Source organism: Alligator mississippiensis, chromosome 3 (assembly GCF_030867095.1).
Source record: "Alligator mississippiensis isolate rAllMis1 chromosome 3, rAllMis1, whole genome shotgun sequence".
Lineage (NCBI taxonomy): Eukaryota > Metazoa > Chordata > Crocodylia > Alligatoridae > Alligator > Alligator mississippiensis.
This window is the reverse complement of record NC_081826.1, coordinates 62,313,461-62,328,255: the sequence shown is the minus strand read 5'-3', so window position 1 is coordinate 62,328,255 and position 14,795 is coordinate 62,313,461. Positions and strand designations below refer to the sequence as shown.

General features: G+C 45.9%; 1 protein-coding gene across 1 annotated transcript in view; it reads left to right on the top strand.

Moving 5' to 3' along the window:
* Positions 1 to 14,795, top strand: part of C3H8orf34 (chromosome 3 C8orf34 homolog) — a 545,250-nt gene that overhangs the window by 401,160 nt on the left and 129,295 nt on the right. The gene's annotated exons all lie outside the window — the stretch shown is intronic.

The following is a 14,795-nucleotide window of genomic DNA, read 5'->3' as shown; positions in this document are numbered from 1 at the left end:
TAGACCTGTAAGAAGTAGATTTAGGGCAACAGTTGAAGAGATACATAATTATTACAATCATTCTACCAAAATTTTCATTATTGGCCCTCTTATTTTAGTACTCTTTCTTATTTCAGTTGTAGTTGAAATATATTTAAATATAGTATATCTTGATTCTGCTTTATTAATCAAAGTGTTGTAATAAAGCATTTCTTGTGGTAATTGTGCATTAAATATTGTGTTCTGGATAAAGGTTACATGTCCAAAAGCTAGATTTGTAATTGGAAAGCAAGACTAATGAGATATTAGACTATTGGTGAAAAAATTATGAGAAGCTATAATGATGACTTCATTGGGTATTATAAATCTTGCAGTGTAATGATATAACACAGGGCCATGTACTTAGAATGCCATTAAATTAGTCTAGTTATCCAAAGATGTAGACAAAAGAGATTTTAAAATGACAAATAAATTATTCCTAGTCCAATATACTGTGAAACCTCCCCTGTTCCTTATCCCCCTCTACTGTCCTGCTTCCCCTGAAAGACATTGTTCATGGCTAGATCAGACAAATACAATTGGAAATTATGGAAGGTACCATTATTATAAATATTAACAAGAAACTAAAATGGTTTGAAATATAGTAAATTTGCTTTTTCTGTATGTGAACATGATTTAACCAAGCATTAATCTACTCAGTCCTTTTGAAAGCCTCACAGAAAACAACATTGCCAAATAATGTTTTGGAAGACAGGGGTGGGGGCAAGTTTTCAACAACAGACTTGAAAATAAGATGTATTTGAGGAATATATCTTTACTAATATTCACAGTATGAAGATGTTTCATACTGCTGCGCCCACATCCTACACCAATTCATGCCCGCTGGCAAGTGGCACCATGGTATAGCCCCCACTCCCAGTGCTGATGCAGGCACAGCAGTGTTGGGAGTGGGGGCTATGCCCTGCTGCCGCCTAGAGCAAGCCATCACCCCCCCCCCCCGCTCACTGGCTGAGCAAGTGGCAACAGGGCATAGCCCCTGCAGCTCCAGAGGCAGTCACAGCCAGAGTAGCCATGGGAGGAGCCACCATGGCTGCCCTGCCCAGCCCCATCCCCTGCCCAGCCCTGCCTCCCAGCACTATTAAAAAAAAAAAAGCCCCATACTTACCAGCTGCAGGAGCAGTGATTGGAGCCTCTGAGCACTCGTGGTAGAGTCCACTGTGCAGTACAGAGCAGTGGGGGGCAATGGGGATCACCCTTCCAGCTTGGCACCTGTGTGGCAGCTGCCCCATGGCACAGGTGCAGCTTGGCTTGGCAGAGTAGCACGCACTGTTTGGGAACTGGGGCAGCTCCTGCAGTCATCCTGAGCCCAGTAGTGCTTGACCCCAGCTCCCAGACAGTGTGCAGTGCCCTGCCAAGCCACACTGCACCTGCATGATGTGATAGCTGCTGCACGGGTGCCCAAGTGCGGGGGAAAGATCCTCATTGCCCTCCACTGCCCCACACTGCACAGGGGGGCTCTGCCACGAGCACAAAGAGGCCCCAATCACTGCTCATGCAGCCAGTGAGTACAGGGCTTTTTTAAAAGCTCCACAGTCACTGACTGCAGGAGCAGTGATTGGGGTCTTTGGACACACATGGCAGAGCCCCCCACTGTGCCACCGGGTAGTGGGGGGCAGTAGGGATCGCCCCCCTGGCCTGGCACCCATGCAGCAGCCATTGCATCATGCAGGTGCAGTGAAACCTGGCACCACTCAGCCCCAGTGGCTCCAGCTCCCAGGCAGCATGCGGCACCCTGCTGAGCCAGGCTGCACTGATGCCATGGGGCAGCTGCCATGTGGGTGCCCAATGGCGGGGGGGCCATCCCCACTGCCCTGCACTGCACACGGGGGCTCTCCCATGACCACCCAGAGGCCCCAATCACAGCTCCTGCAGCTAGTGACTGCAGGCTTTTTTTTCTTTTTTTTTTTAAAGTACCAGGACTAGGCTGGGGCTGGGTGGGAGATGGGGCCAGGCAGGGCAGCCATTGGCTGGAGAGAGGCAGGTACAGCCAAAGGAGCTGCCTGGCTGTACCTGCCTCTCTCCAGCCAATCCAAATCACCAAATCTCACCAAATCTTCTGAAGCTGCTTCGGCTGAATTGATTCAGGACAGTGATCCAAATCTCCAGACTGAATCACTGTCCTCCGAATCAGCCAAATCTGAATCTGAATTGAATACTTCCTATTCACACAGACCTAATAATATCACTACATGTGAGAACCCAAAGTCATGAATGGCTCGTGACGGTGATCATAGACAAGAACTTTTTGCCACAAAAGACTCTTGCAGCTTGTGTCAGTACTCATTTAGCCCAATTCACAGCATTAAACTGCTGTCACCTCAAGAATGCCAGCTGATACTCAGTGTAGTCTTTCAGTCCACATAGTTTGACATTAGATAGTGAAACAGAATGCTGATCTATATAGTATATTATCACTCCTTTATTTCATACTCAGATATGCAACCTGAATAAGACTGAGCTATATTGTATATATATATAATTGTTAAACTGGCCACTAAAAATTAGCCTGTCTTTGATCTGCGTAAAAGAGAAGATCATTAAGGGAAGCCTGCATTTTGTCAGTCCAAACATTACAAGCAGAAATTCTAGGTGATAGTTAATAATTTAAATGATATCTGTTTGTGTCTTAGATGAACATGTTGATTTGCATTTAAAAGGGACTTCAATAGTCCACATCTGACCATATCACCTCATCGTTGTCAGCATCGGGGGTCCCTCACAGTTGAAGATGATCAGTTCTACAGGTCATGTAAAGGGTTGTAAATGAGTCCATTGATGGCTAAGTAGACCGATCCTAGAGCCACAGAATCTCTGGCAGATGCCACGGGTGGTAGTTAGAGGGAGGATCAGACCATGAATTTTTTGGTCTTGTTTCCATTCCTTCTGTTTCCACTGTTTTTCTGCTTCCAGAGCGAAATGGATTTCCTCAAAAAGATGTACCTTCTCTCACAAGGTGTCACCATGTAGCCCTGTCCCAGGTTAGTTTTTCCCAGTTTGTGGTTTCAATACTACACTTCTTAATATTCACTTTGAGGGTGTCCTTGAAGTGTTTCCTCTGGTCCCCAAGTGGCCTTTTTCCTTGGCTGAGTTGGGGCTATGGCAGTTGTTTTGGTAAACATGCATCAGGTATGCACACTCAGTGCCCTGTCCACTGCAGTTGACATTGAATAATCAATGCTTCTATATTGATAGTGTTAGCATTGGTGAGGACACTGGCATTTGTGTGATGATCCTCCCATTCTATGCCAAAGATCTTCTGGAGGTAGCACTGGTGATGACATTCCAGGCTTTTCAGGTGGTCTCTATAGGTTGTCTTCACAGCTGTAGAGAAGAATTAAAATTAGTACAGCCTTCTATAGTAGGAACTATATTCAAGTCCTGATGTCATGATCATTGAACACACAATGATTCAGTTTTCTGAGGGCAGAACTAGCACATTGGATCCTAAATTGAATCTCCTCATTGATGCTAGTGTTCTTTAAGAGACGGCTGCTGAGGTATGCTAAGTGTTCAACATTCTCCAGATTTTGTCTATCAATGAGGATTTTTGCCAGGGGAGTTGATTGGCTCGGAGCAGGTTGGTGAGGCACCTTTGTTTTTCTGATGTTAAAGGCCAGTCCCAGGCACTGGTATGCTTAAGGGCCATTTGTAGGTCCTGCTCCATATGTGCAATGACAGCACAATCATTGGTGAAGTTACATAATCAAAGCTGAAGTAACTTTGGTTTTGGCACAGAGGTGGGTGAGATTGAAAAGGTTCCCATCCATCTTGTACTTGATGCCAATGCCATGTGGCAGACTGTCATGGATGAGCATCTTCATGACCATGTGAAAGATGGATAACAAAATTGCTGCGATCACACAACCCTCCTTGATGCCCATTTAAATGGCAAAGGGCTCCATAGTGAAGCCACTGTATGGGATGGAGGTGGTCATCTGGTCCTAAAGGACTCTTAGGTTGGTGATAAATTTCCCTGGGCAGCCAAACTTCAAGAAGATCTTTCAGAGAGTTTCACAGTTAATAGTTGAAGTCTATGGTCAAATCATAAAGACCATATACAGTCCCTGGTATTGTCCTCCACAGCTTTCCTGGGTCTGCTGGGCCACCAAAATCATTTCCATGGTGCCTCTCAGTGGTCTGAAGCTACATTGAGACTTGGGAAACATTTTCGTGGCAAGAGGGAGCAGTTGGTTCAGTAGATTTTGAGCAAGTATCTTCTCAGGGATGGAGAGGATGGCAATAGATAGACAGTTTCCAAAGACAGACGTATCTCCATTTTTAAAAAGGGTGACAATATTGGCATTCCTTAGGTCAGTGGGAATTTCCTCAGTGTTCCAGATTTTAGAAACAATGTGTGGAGCTTGTTGGTCGTACTTTTCCCATGAACTTTGAAGACTTCAGCTGGTATGCCATCAGGGCCAGATGATTTGTTCTTCATGTATATCATCTTTTGATGAACTTCTTCAGAGGTTGGTGGACTAGCAAGTGCTTCCCTTACTGGATGATGCTGGATACATTCACTCATCAGTCACTGATGATTCTCAGTTCAGGAGCTTTTGTTAGTGATCTTTCCAGTGGTTTTTGATGGACTCGTCTTTGAGTGTACTGCCTTCTTCAGTTTTAAGCGGGGTGAGTCCTTAAGAGTTTGGTCCATATACAGTCTTGATTGCACTGAAGAAGCTCTTCATGTTCTGATTTTCAACACATTGTTAGATTTCTTTTACCTTCTCTTCCCACCATTTGTTTTTGATTTCTTGAATCTTCCTCTGGGCTTCAGCTTTAAGCCATTGAAATGTTTCCTGTTTCTGACTAGACATAGGATGGTTTTGCCAGTCACAGAAAACTTTTCTTTTCGAATCAAAAAAATCTCATCATTGTTTTAATCAAGCCAAGCCTATTTGGCACACCATTAACTCCTCTCTTAATCTGCTCATTCTCCTCAGTAGTATGATGGAAAATCATAGAATCATGGAATCGTAGAACTGGAAGGGAACCATAGGATCATCAAGTCCAGTCCCCTTCTATGGGCAGGAAGTTATTGGGCTTAGACAAGCTCACCAAGGTGCCTATCCAGCCTCCTCTTGAACACCTCCAATGATGGTGTCTGCGCTACCTCTGGTGGGAGTGTGTTCTAGATTCTGGTGAGCCTTACGGAGAAAATTTCTTCCTTATATCTAGCCTGAGTTTGCCCTCTATAAGCATATGTCCATTTGTCTTTGTCCTCCCTTGCAGTGCCCTCCTGAAGAGTTACTTCCCACATGTTTATGTTCTCCCCTGATGTACTTGTGGGTGGCCATCAGGTCACCACTCAGCCTTCTTTTACTCAGGCTGAACAGGTCCAATTCCCCAAGTTTCTCCTCATCAGTCTTATACTCCATTTCTTTGACCATGGAGGTGGCCCTTCTTTGTACCTCTCGAGCTTATCCATGTGCCTCTTGTAGTGCGGTGTCCTGAATTGGACACAGTACTCCAGCTGAGGTCTCACCACTGCCGAATAAAGAGGGAAGAGCACCTTCCTGGATTTACTGGACACAAGTTGGCTAATACATGCCAGAGCTCTATTTTCTTTCCTAGCGACCTCATCACCCTGCTGGCTCATATTCAGCAGGGGTTGATCAGAACCCCCAGGTCTCACTCAGATTCTGTGCCAGCCAGTGGGTCACCACCCATCGTGTATTTGCGGTAAAGGTTCTTCCTACACAGGTGAAGGACTAAGCTGCCTAAACTTAGACTGGGTGTAGTGAATGCTTGTTCGTACCCATAGTGGTTGTGTTTGCCTTGGAGTTTTAACATGCTACACAATTTGATATTTTTGTAAAAGTCTCCATTCCAAGGCTCTGATTTATTGATGGAATTGAACAAATAAGTGTTTGCCCTTTTATCTTGTAACCAGATTTCTTAAGTCCTAACTTGCTCTTTTTTCCTGGGCTGCCAATCACTCTCATACTAGGATTTACAGTATCTGAGTACTGAGTCCCATTAATCATGCTCCTAGGATCCTTTTCCACAGCTCTGTCTTTTCTGGGAACTCTACCAAACTGAGCCAAGAACTTTTACCTTACATCCTCAACAATAATCATACGCTCCTCACCTCGCAGGTGGTGTCCAGAAATTGCATTCCCAAACTAAGACCATAAAAGAGTTACACCCCTGTAACAGCTGTGCAGGGCCTGTCTCTGCGTTTTCTGGACACCCTTTTGCAGTGTGTGTGTCCATGTAAATATCCACAGTCAGTACTTTCAACTATATAAACTATAACTGTAATTTGAACTGTAGTTGGCTTGGTTTAGTAATCCAATCCTCAGAGAAGAGATTAGCAAGGACTTATCAGTGTAATATTAAAAGCTTAAAATTGAAAATGGATAAGACTCTTGGGGTATGTACAGACATTTGGGGAGGCTAGGAGGAGGTTACATTATGTTAAAAGTGGTACCCAGTCTAAGATAAGTTGGGATAGCAGGGGTGAGTAGGGAAGGGGTCTTCAGGGCATTGGGGGAGCAAGCGGGGTCTGTGGGGGGCTTGGGGTGAACTGGGGGCAAGAAGGGTCTTCAGGGGACTTGGGAGGTTCAGAGAAGCAAGCGGGGTCTGTGGGGGGCCTTGGAGTTATTGGGGGGCTAGAAGGGTATGTGGGTGGGGGTTAGGGATGTTTGGTAGGGCCTGGGAGGGTTTGATGGAATGTGTGGACAATTGGGGTCTGCAGGGGGCTTGTGTGGGGGGAGGGGGCAAGTGGGGCCTGTGGGAAGGGGCTTGGGGAGGAGGGGGGTTAGTGAGGTCTGCTGGGGAGTTGGTTCGGTCTAGCAGGTTTTAGCAGAATCATGGGGGTTGATGGGGCCTGCAAGGGGAGCTTTGAGGGATTGGGGGGGTTGGCAGGACCAGAGGGGCTCCCCAATACTGCTAAACATACCTGGACCCCCCCCCAAGCCCACCCTCCAGTGCTGCTAAACTGCTCCCAATCCCACAAACTGTTCTGAGGACTAGTTTTACCAGAGTTCACCAGTCCCAGAAGCCTGATTAAAGTAAGCTGTTGTGGGAGGGGGCAGGCAGATCAGGCAACTGGCATCTCCATGTGGGTGGTGAGATGGTCTGGTAGGATCTGGGGGCTCCCCTCCCCCCAGTACCAGGGGCTGGTTGTAGCCCCTGACCCTTTGCCCCACCCCCAGATAAGCAACCCCCTCCAGTGAACCAACCCCTCCCACCAAACCTGCCTACTCCTCCCCCCTTCTGGTACTGGTAAATGCTAGCAAAACTAGAACTAGGAGTGGCTGGGATGACAGGTCCATAGGGCTGTATGGTCCACAGGGGGTGGAAGTTTTACATCTGGGGGTGGGGTGAGGGGCTGGGGAGTTAAAAACAGCCCAGTGCCAGGGGCTGCACTGGAAACTATACAGAAGTTCATTTAGATAAGCCTCTCCAGACCCTATCTAAATTAAACTACCTCTGAGGTAGGGTTAAATTAGATTGGGCCAGCCATTTTTAAACCAATCCAATCTTCCTCAACTTCCGTACACTTAACTAGTGAGCTAATTGTAAGGCCCTCATCTGGACAAAATAAGTTAGATCAGGTGGCCATTTTTAATGCGACCTAACCCCCTCAAACATCTGTACCTAGCCTTGGAAAAACATGCTTAAGTGTACATAGTAGATTGCAATTTGTATGCCTAACGTTAGGCATACAAGTATCTTTTTTAGACACCTGAGGTAGTAGCCTGACTTTTTCTAGCCATGGAGAGTGCTTGCATGTCTGTATGAGGGTCAAAGAAAGTGTTTATCTTTAAAAATCAGTGATTTTCCTTTATTCTGGTATGGTTGCAACAGAGGGTCTCAAGGTATATCTACAGTGCAGTCACTGTAATGACTGGCGTGTGTGGAGACATACTTGAATTAGCTTTAAGCTAGTTATTTTGGGTAATTTTAGCAGTGTAGCCTTGGCAGTTCATAGCTCAACACATGCAAAACTTGCCTGAAAAGCTGGTTACCTTGCTCTGAAGTCCATGCTCCTGAAGGTACAATACAATAAGGATCTTAGCTAGCTATGTCTATGTGAGTTAGAGGTAGCTTATACCTTTAGGAGTTGTGGGTGACTCACAGCTCTTTGTGGCTCCATCCAGCTTCATGGACTTAACTGTAATGCTGAAATCTGTGGACTGAATCCTATCAAGTCCCTTCTTCTGTTTATATAGTTGTCTGTGCCTACCCTTTTTCACCTTACCAGTAATGGTAACTCTTGTGAACAACTTGCTTGTAAGCACTTCTTGGGAGGAAAGTGCCAAGAGGTACATGCATAGCATTGTTCTGTATCTGACTATGCATACAAACTTTGAAATAAAACAATTATTCACTTTCAAGATAACATCTAAAAATTCCTTGGCCTCACCACTATCAACTATTGTACTCAGGCCTTTTCATATTTACTTTATTGCAGCTGTCTAATTTTGAAGATCAGGGCCCTAGAGTTGGATTTTAACTGCATGTCAGTGACACCCTATGCACATGTCACTTCACATGTAGAAAAAATAACTGATTCCCATTCTTTCTGAGGGTAAGCAAAAAGAGGATTTTCTAAGGTATAATAAAGTTCATTTTTCCTTACATGAACTTGGTGATCCTGAGATGACAAAGAGCCAACATCTGGGTATGTTTTCTCACATTAGCAACTGCTGTCCTAAATGGTTCTCTTGTGTGTGATGTTAAACAGCTGCCATGCTTCACCTGAGGTAGGAGGAGTGGTTTGCGTATCCTTTACAGTTTTAAAGTATTTTCAGAACTGTTCAGATGGAAAGTGTAAAAGCTGTGGCACTGAAACACTGCATTGTACTTTGGTATCACAGAAAATAATTGGCTAATGCAATAAAAAGTTGCTGACATAATATAATGCTTGTTCTTGGCACTTATACATTATATTATCCACCACTATTTCCTATTATCTAAATACCGAATCGTTCAAGTCAGTAATTTGAGTCTGTCCACAGCATGTACTAGCTAAATTGCTGCCATGAGTAAATAGTAACAGCCGGTCCCTTACAAGGTGTTGCTGCCTTCCAGAATATATAATAAAACTATCCTGCCAGCAGCATCAACCCATAATGCATACCACATCGTCTGGTGGTTTTGGAAGCTGGTTATACAAGTCTGCTTTCTTGTCAATTTATTTTTGCCATTAAATGGGAAGAAAGAAAAGTTGTCTCAGGTCAGAGGAAGAATTCTTTGTGAGTTGTTCATCTTTAATATAATTACGCTCAGGAAGTTCAGAAGGGATACAAAAAGCAAAGGTTTTATAAACTTTGCAGGCATTCTTCCTGTAGGGATTATTCACAGGATGCTGAAATATAGCACATCAGTGACTGTGGTTTTTGTCTTCATTTTTGTGTCTTAACTGAGCTGAAACATACCATTATAAAGAAAAGGCATGACTTAATGCACCTGCACTTGATAGGACATTCACATCTGCATTGCATTGAACTATTTATTGCCCTGTGTAAACATGTTCACAACAAACGAAAGAGTACAGTTAATGTTAATTATAAAACTTTAGCCCAAAGGATAATTGTCTATGACTGAAGAATGACTGAAATAACAGTTACCAGTAATATTCAGTTTAGACTTGGCAGCCCTGCACACCCACCACATCAATTTGTGGGTGGGGTTAAGTAGTTCGAAACTTAACATTATGAAATGGTCATGGAAAATACAAAGCCAGACTAAAACCTGTATAGAATTATGGAATTTACCTTACAGTCTAGCTAGCATTGTTTAAAATAATGTTTTTATCACCAGAGCACTTTTATTCAAAATAATCAAAGTTCTTTTCAACCTTCTTTGGTGAACTCTGTAAAATATCCATATATTCTGAAGTATGGAGAAGTACCTGCCTGAAAGTAAACTGGCAGACCTGAGTACAGAATCCAGACATTTTAACTTCTAGGGTATGTTTGCACTGAAGTCAAAATGTGACTGCAGCTTTAAACAACCTAGCTTCAATACCAGTAACAGTGTGGCCATAGTAGCACAGAGCAAACTACAGGTTATAAACCTACCCAATAATCTGGGAAAGTACTTAGGTGGATAGGCAGACAAGGTTCTTTGGGTAGACGTGATTATCTTTTTTTAGACTAACTAAATAGTTGGAAGAAATTTCTTTGCAAGCTTTCGGGCACTAGGAGACTCTGCTGCTGTTACATGTTCTCCAAAGTAAAGTATAACAAGAAGTCTGTGAAAATGCAAATGATTGGAAGTTTGGAAGACAATGGGTAGAGATAGGAGTGGGAGATGGAGGGAAATGTGTGAAGGAATGAAAGCGATCAGCTTGAGGCAGGTTACCTGGTGTGTCAGATGTCAGGCAGCTAAGATGTTATAAATCCAATGTCTATATTAAGGCCATGATTTTTTGTATCCAGTAGATTTATGAAGTGAAATTTGTAGGCTTATCTACAAAAGGTGTTTTGTATGTTCCCTTTGCTTAGGTGGATAGTTTATTATGAACCCTGTAGCATTGTCTACACTACTATCAGTACCTGAATTAGTTAGTTTAAAATTAGCTCTCATATGTCTCCTGATCAAGCAGTCGCAACTTATATTGCAATATATAAATACTCATATTCTCTAACTACTAGAAGTCATTGTCACTTAAAAATATCCCCATTGCAAAAGAAGTAAAATGTGATTAGAACAAAAAGTAAAAGCATGTTCTTTTTATATGCACAAAAAAATCCAATTTTTCATTTATCTTTAATTTATAAAACTTTTACTTTCTCAAGGTTTCTGGCATTCTTTGTTGCAATTCTTGTTGAGACAATGAAAATCTGAGTTCTGTACTGCTTAATTAATTAATAATAGGTTGTTATCTCTGGGTACATCTATACTTGCACATAAATGTGTTTGAAAAAACTCCAACTATTACTCTGGAGTTTATTCAAGCTGGGTGCCCCAAGGGTCAGCCTACCAGCCCAGGGCTACTCCCCCCAGCTCAGCGTGTTGCAGATGGGCTGGCTCAGACATGAGACTGCTTTAGTGCAGGGCTAGCTGGCCAGTAGCTCCTATATTGAAGCACCTTCATGTCCCAGCTAGGCAAGGCAGCATCTACACATGCACTGCTGTGGAGTTTTTTACTCGTTTTTCAAGTACCATCCCGCTGTTGAGTAAATTATTTTTCTCCTGCCTAATGGGGGTGCACATGTAGACATGAGATGTTTGCTATGTAGGTAATTAGTCTATTGCTCAGTGTAGATCTGATGTAGTTGGGCCCTTTAGGTGCATCCAAATGAGCGTGCATGTGCCTCTTGCAGCATCCCAAACCAGTTTGAGATGCTGCAAGATGCACACTACAAATGGAAAAGTGTTCCCCACACTGCATTTTTACAGTACGGGCTCATAATTTAACACCCAGAGATCTAGGTATCAAAAAATAGCCAGGGAAAAAAAGCAGGGCAGGGCATGGTCCATGCCCTGAGGTAACCAGGAAGCCAATCCTCCACATGTGCTTCCACTGCTCCAGCACGCAGGTCATGCACCCTTAGCGTGCAAGGGCAAGCAGAAGCGCAGCAAGGATTGGAACCCAGGAGTTGTCAGGGTTAATTAGGGACTGTGGGGGGGCATATGGGGGAAATGAGCTTGTGTGGGGGGATTGTGGGGGCTTGGGGGGGGTTGGGGGCTGGTCAGGGCGCATGGGTCTCCCACAGGGTGCACAGCCCCCTCTTTCTCCACAGCAGCATCAGGCATGGGGCACTCAGGGCCCCTTGCTACCAGCCCTCCCATGGCACAGTGCGGCCCTGATTGCCACAGACCTAGCACTGCCTGTGCCACTTGTCATGGGATTGGCCCGGCTCGCCACAGCACTGCACAGGGCCATGCACCTTTCTTCAGCACCAGGGCCACTCATGCTGTCACCTGGGGACCAGTGCCACTTATGGGGACCTCGTGTCATGCCAGTCCAGGTCCTGCCTCCATGGGCCTCATGCACTGCTGAGCCAGGCCAGTTCCATGGAGGCAGTACCTGGCATAGCTTGCAGTCCCCATGAGCGGTGCCAGCCCCCAGGTGACAGCACAAGTGGCTGTAGTGATGCAGACAGGCACATGGCCCTGCGTGTCACTGCAGTGAGCTGGGCTGATCCTCTGATGAGCAGCACAGGCAGCACCAACTCTGTGGTGATCAGGGCTGTGCTACACCACAGAGGGGCTGGCAGCAGCAGGCCCTAATTGCCCCATGCCCACTGCTGCTGTGGGGGTGAGTTGTGGGCCCTATGTGGTGGGGCTGTGGCCCTACATGATGGGGGCTATGGCCTTGTGGGTGTCTGGGACCCTGCAGGGTGGGGCTGTGGCTCTGTGAGAGGATTGTGGCCCTGCTGGGTGGACCTGGGGCCCTGCACTTGGTGCAGCCATGGATGGGGTGCCCAAAAATAAAAAGGTGGGGGGATAAAGTTCAACCAGAACCTCAGGAGTAGGTTCTGGAGGTGAGGGGCTGCAGTCTGGTGCACTCAAGTGTCATGAAGGGGTAGAAGACCAGGGTATCTATGAAGCTTGCCACATACATGTCCATGGCAATGACTCCATCGAGGAGCCACCAGCTGAGGTCCCCAGTGGCTCATGGGATGAGGGTGAGTACAGACCCAGCCACTGGGGTGCCCTAGCCACACCCTTACCAAGCAGGTCCTGCCACTTGGTGTCTGGGTGAGATGCAAGGGTGGCATGATGAATCATGTGGCATATGAGCGTGTAGAGGTGGCAGCAATGGATGGTGGAAAAGTGGACCTGTCTGGTGTCCTTCAGCCAACTTAGGTGGTGGAGCAGGGAGTGCCATGAGGCCAGGTGGGGTGCCGGCCCCTCGACAATCTCTGGTAAGCTGGAGGACATAGATGGGGGGCGGAGACCACCACCACACCGGACCTGGTCAACAAGAGCAAGGGCATCAGGAGGTAGGACAGATTTCACCTTCTGAACTAGGCAGCACCCCTGAAGCTCCTGACTATTTGTATCACCCAATTATCATGGACCCTGAGGCCCATGCACCTAACTAATAGCCCCTATTGTATGGGGCCAATGGATGGATGACACAACAAAATACTTGGGACGACTAATGAAAAAAACAGGATAGGAGTACTGTGTGGGTTAAAGGGTCAAAACATGAAAATAAGTGTGGCTGAGGGGGACACCAAGCAGAATCCCCCGGGCTGCAACGACCAGTCCTCAAAGGCATCCAAGGAGCCAGTGGATGCTGCTTGCTGGTGCTCTCCCCAGAAACGTGCATGGACAAGTGTCTCTGGGCACCTTCCCGGCCAGAGCCTCCTTCCTGGTCGAGTACAGGGCCCACTTGGCCAGGGCCAGGAGGAGGTTGACCAAGAGGTCCCGGGACTTGGTGGGGTCACAGATGGGATGACTAAAAACAAAAAGGTGGGGGCAAAATTCAATCAGAACCTCCAGAGGAGGTTCTGGAGGTGGAGGTGGAGGGGCTGCAGCCTGGCGCTCTTGAGGGTCATGTGTGCCAGGCTCTCCCTCTGCCTGCAGAAGGTGTCTGTGAAGCTTGCCACATACATGCCCATGGTAATGGCTCTATGGAGGAGCTACCAGCTGAGGTACCCAGTGGCTTGTGGGATAAGGGTGGAGTACAGACTCAGCCACTGGGGTGCCCTAGCCACTCTCTCACTGAGCAGGTCCCGCCACTTGGTGTCTGGGCGGGATGTAAGGGTGGCATGATGGACAGTGCAACACACGAGCATGTAGAGGTGGCGGTGATGGACAGTGGAAAGGTGGACCAGTCTGGTGTCCTCCAGCCAGCTTAGGTGGTGGTGCAGGGAGCACCGCAAGGCCAGGTGAGGTGCCAGCCCCTCAACAAACTCCGGTGGGCTGGAGGACATTGGGGGCGGTGGGGCTACCACTACACTGGACCTGGTCAACAAGGGCAAGGGTGTCAGGAGGTAGGGCAGATTTCACCTCCTGGACTAGGCGGCACCCCAGAAGCTCCTGAGAGTAAGTAGCCCTGAGCTGCTTGTCAGGGCAGCTTTTTATACTGTTAGGAACACACTGCTTACCTCAATAGGAGGAAGGGGATAGAAAAGGTGCTCCCCCCAAAAATCCTGATGAGTTTACCACAGAAAACTCCAAACAAAACACAGAACTATACAGGCCATATGGGGGAGTAATAAAACCAAGGAAATCCTTGGATGGTAACAAGTGTGATTCAAAAAGGATTTATGACAGACTAGAATCACTGTATAGCCCTTGCCTAATGGATTTATTTCAGTAATGAGCAATTATAGTTCCACCTTGTTGAGTGATAAGGCACACATTCTTGATGGATGGAGTAATCAGTTCAAGAATCTCTTGAACTGCCAGTCCAGCACATGAAATGAGAATATACAACAATTACCACAAAGCATAATCATGGAGTCTCTTAGTGAGAAACTTTCATTGCTAGAGACTGTCAATACTGTGAAGTTCCTCTCTGGTAGTGAGGCACCAGGTTCCTATGTGCTGAGCTATACCAAACTGAAGGACATAGCTCAGACCACGATAAAACTTTTCCGGCTGATGTAGTGGAAAGAAATCATTCCAAAAGAGCTCACAGATGCATTCATCATAAATCTGTTTAAACACAAATGGATCAGATGTGTGTGTGATAATTATAGAGTAATTTTCCTGCTTGTTCTTTCAAGGAAAATCCTTGCTTGTATTATCGTAAATGGTTGTGCTGAGTATATGGCTGAGAAATTCTTGACTGATAGGGTAGATTTAGAGAAGGCAGATGTACTATCATTATGATTGTT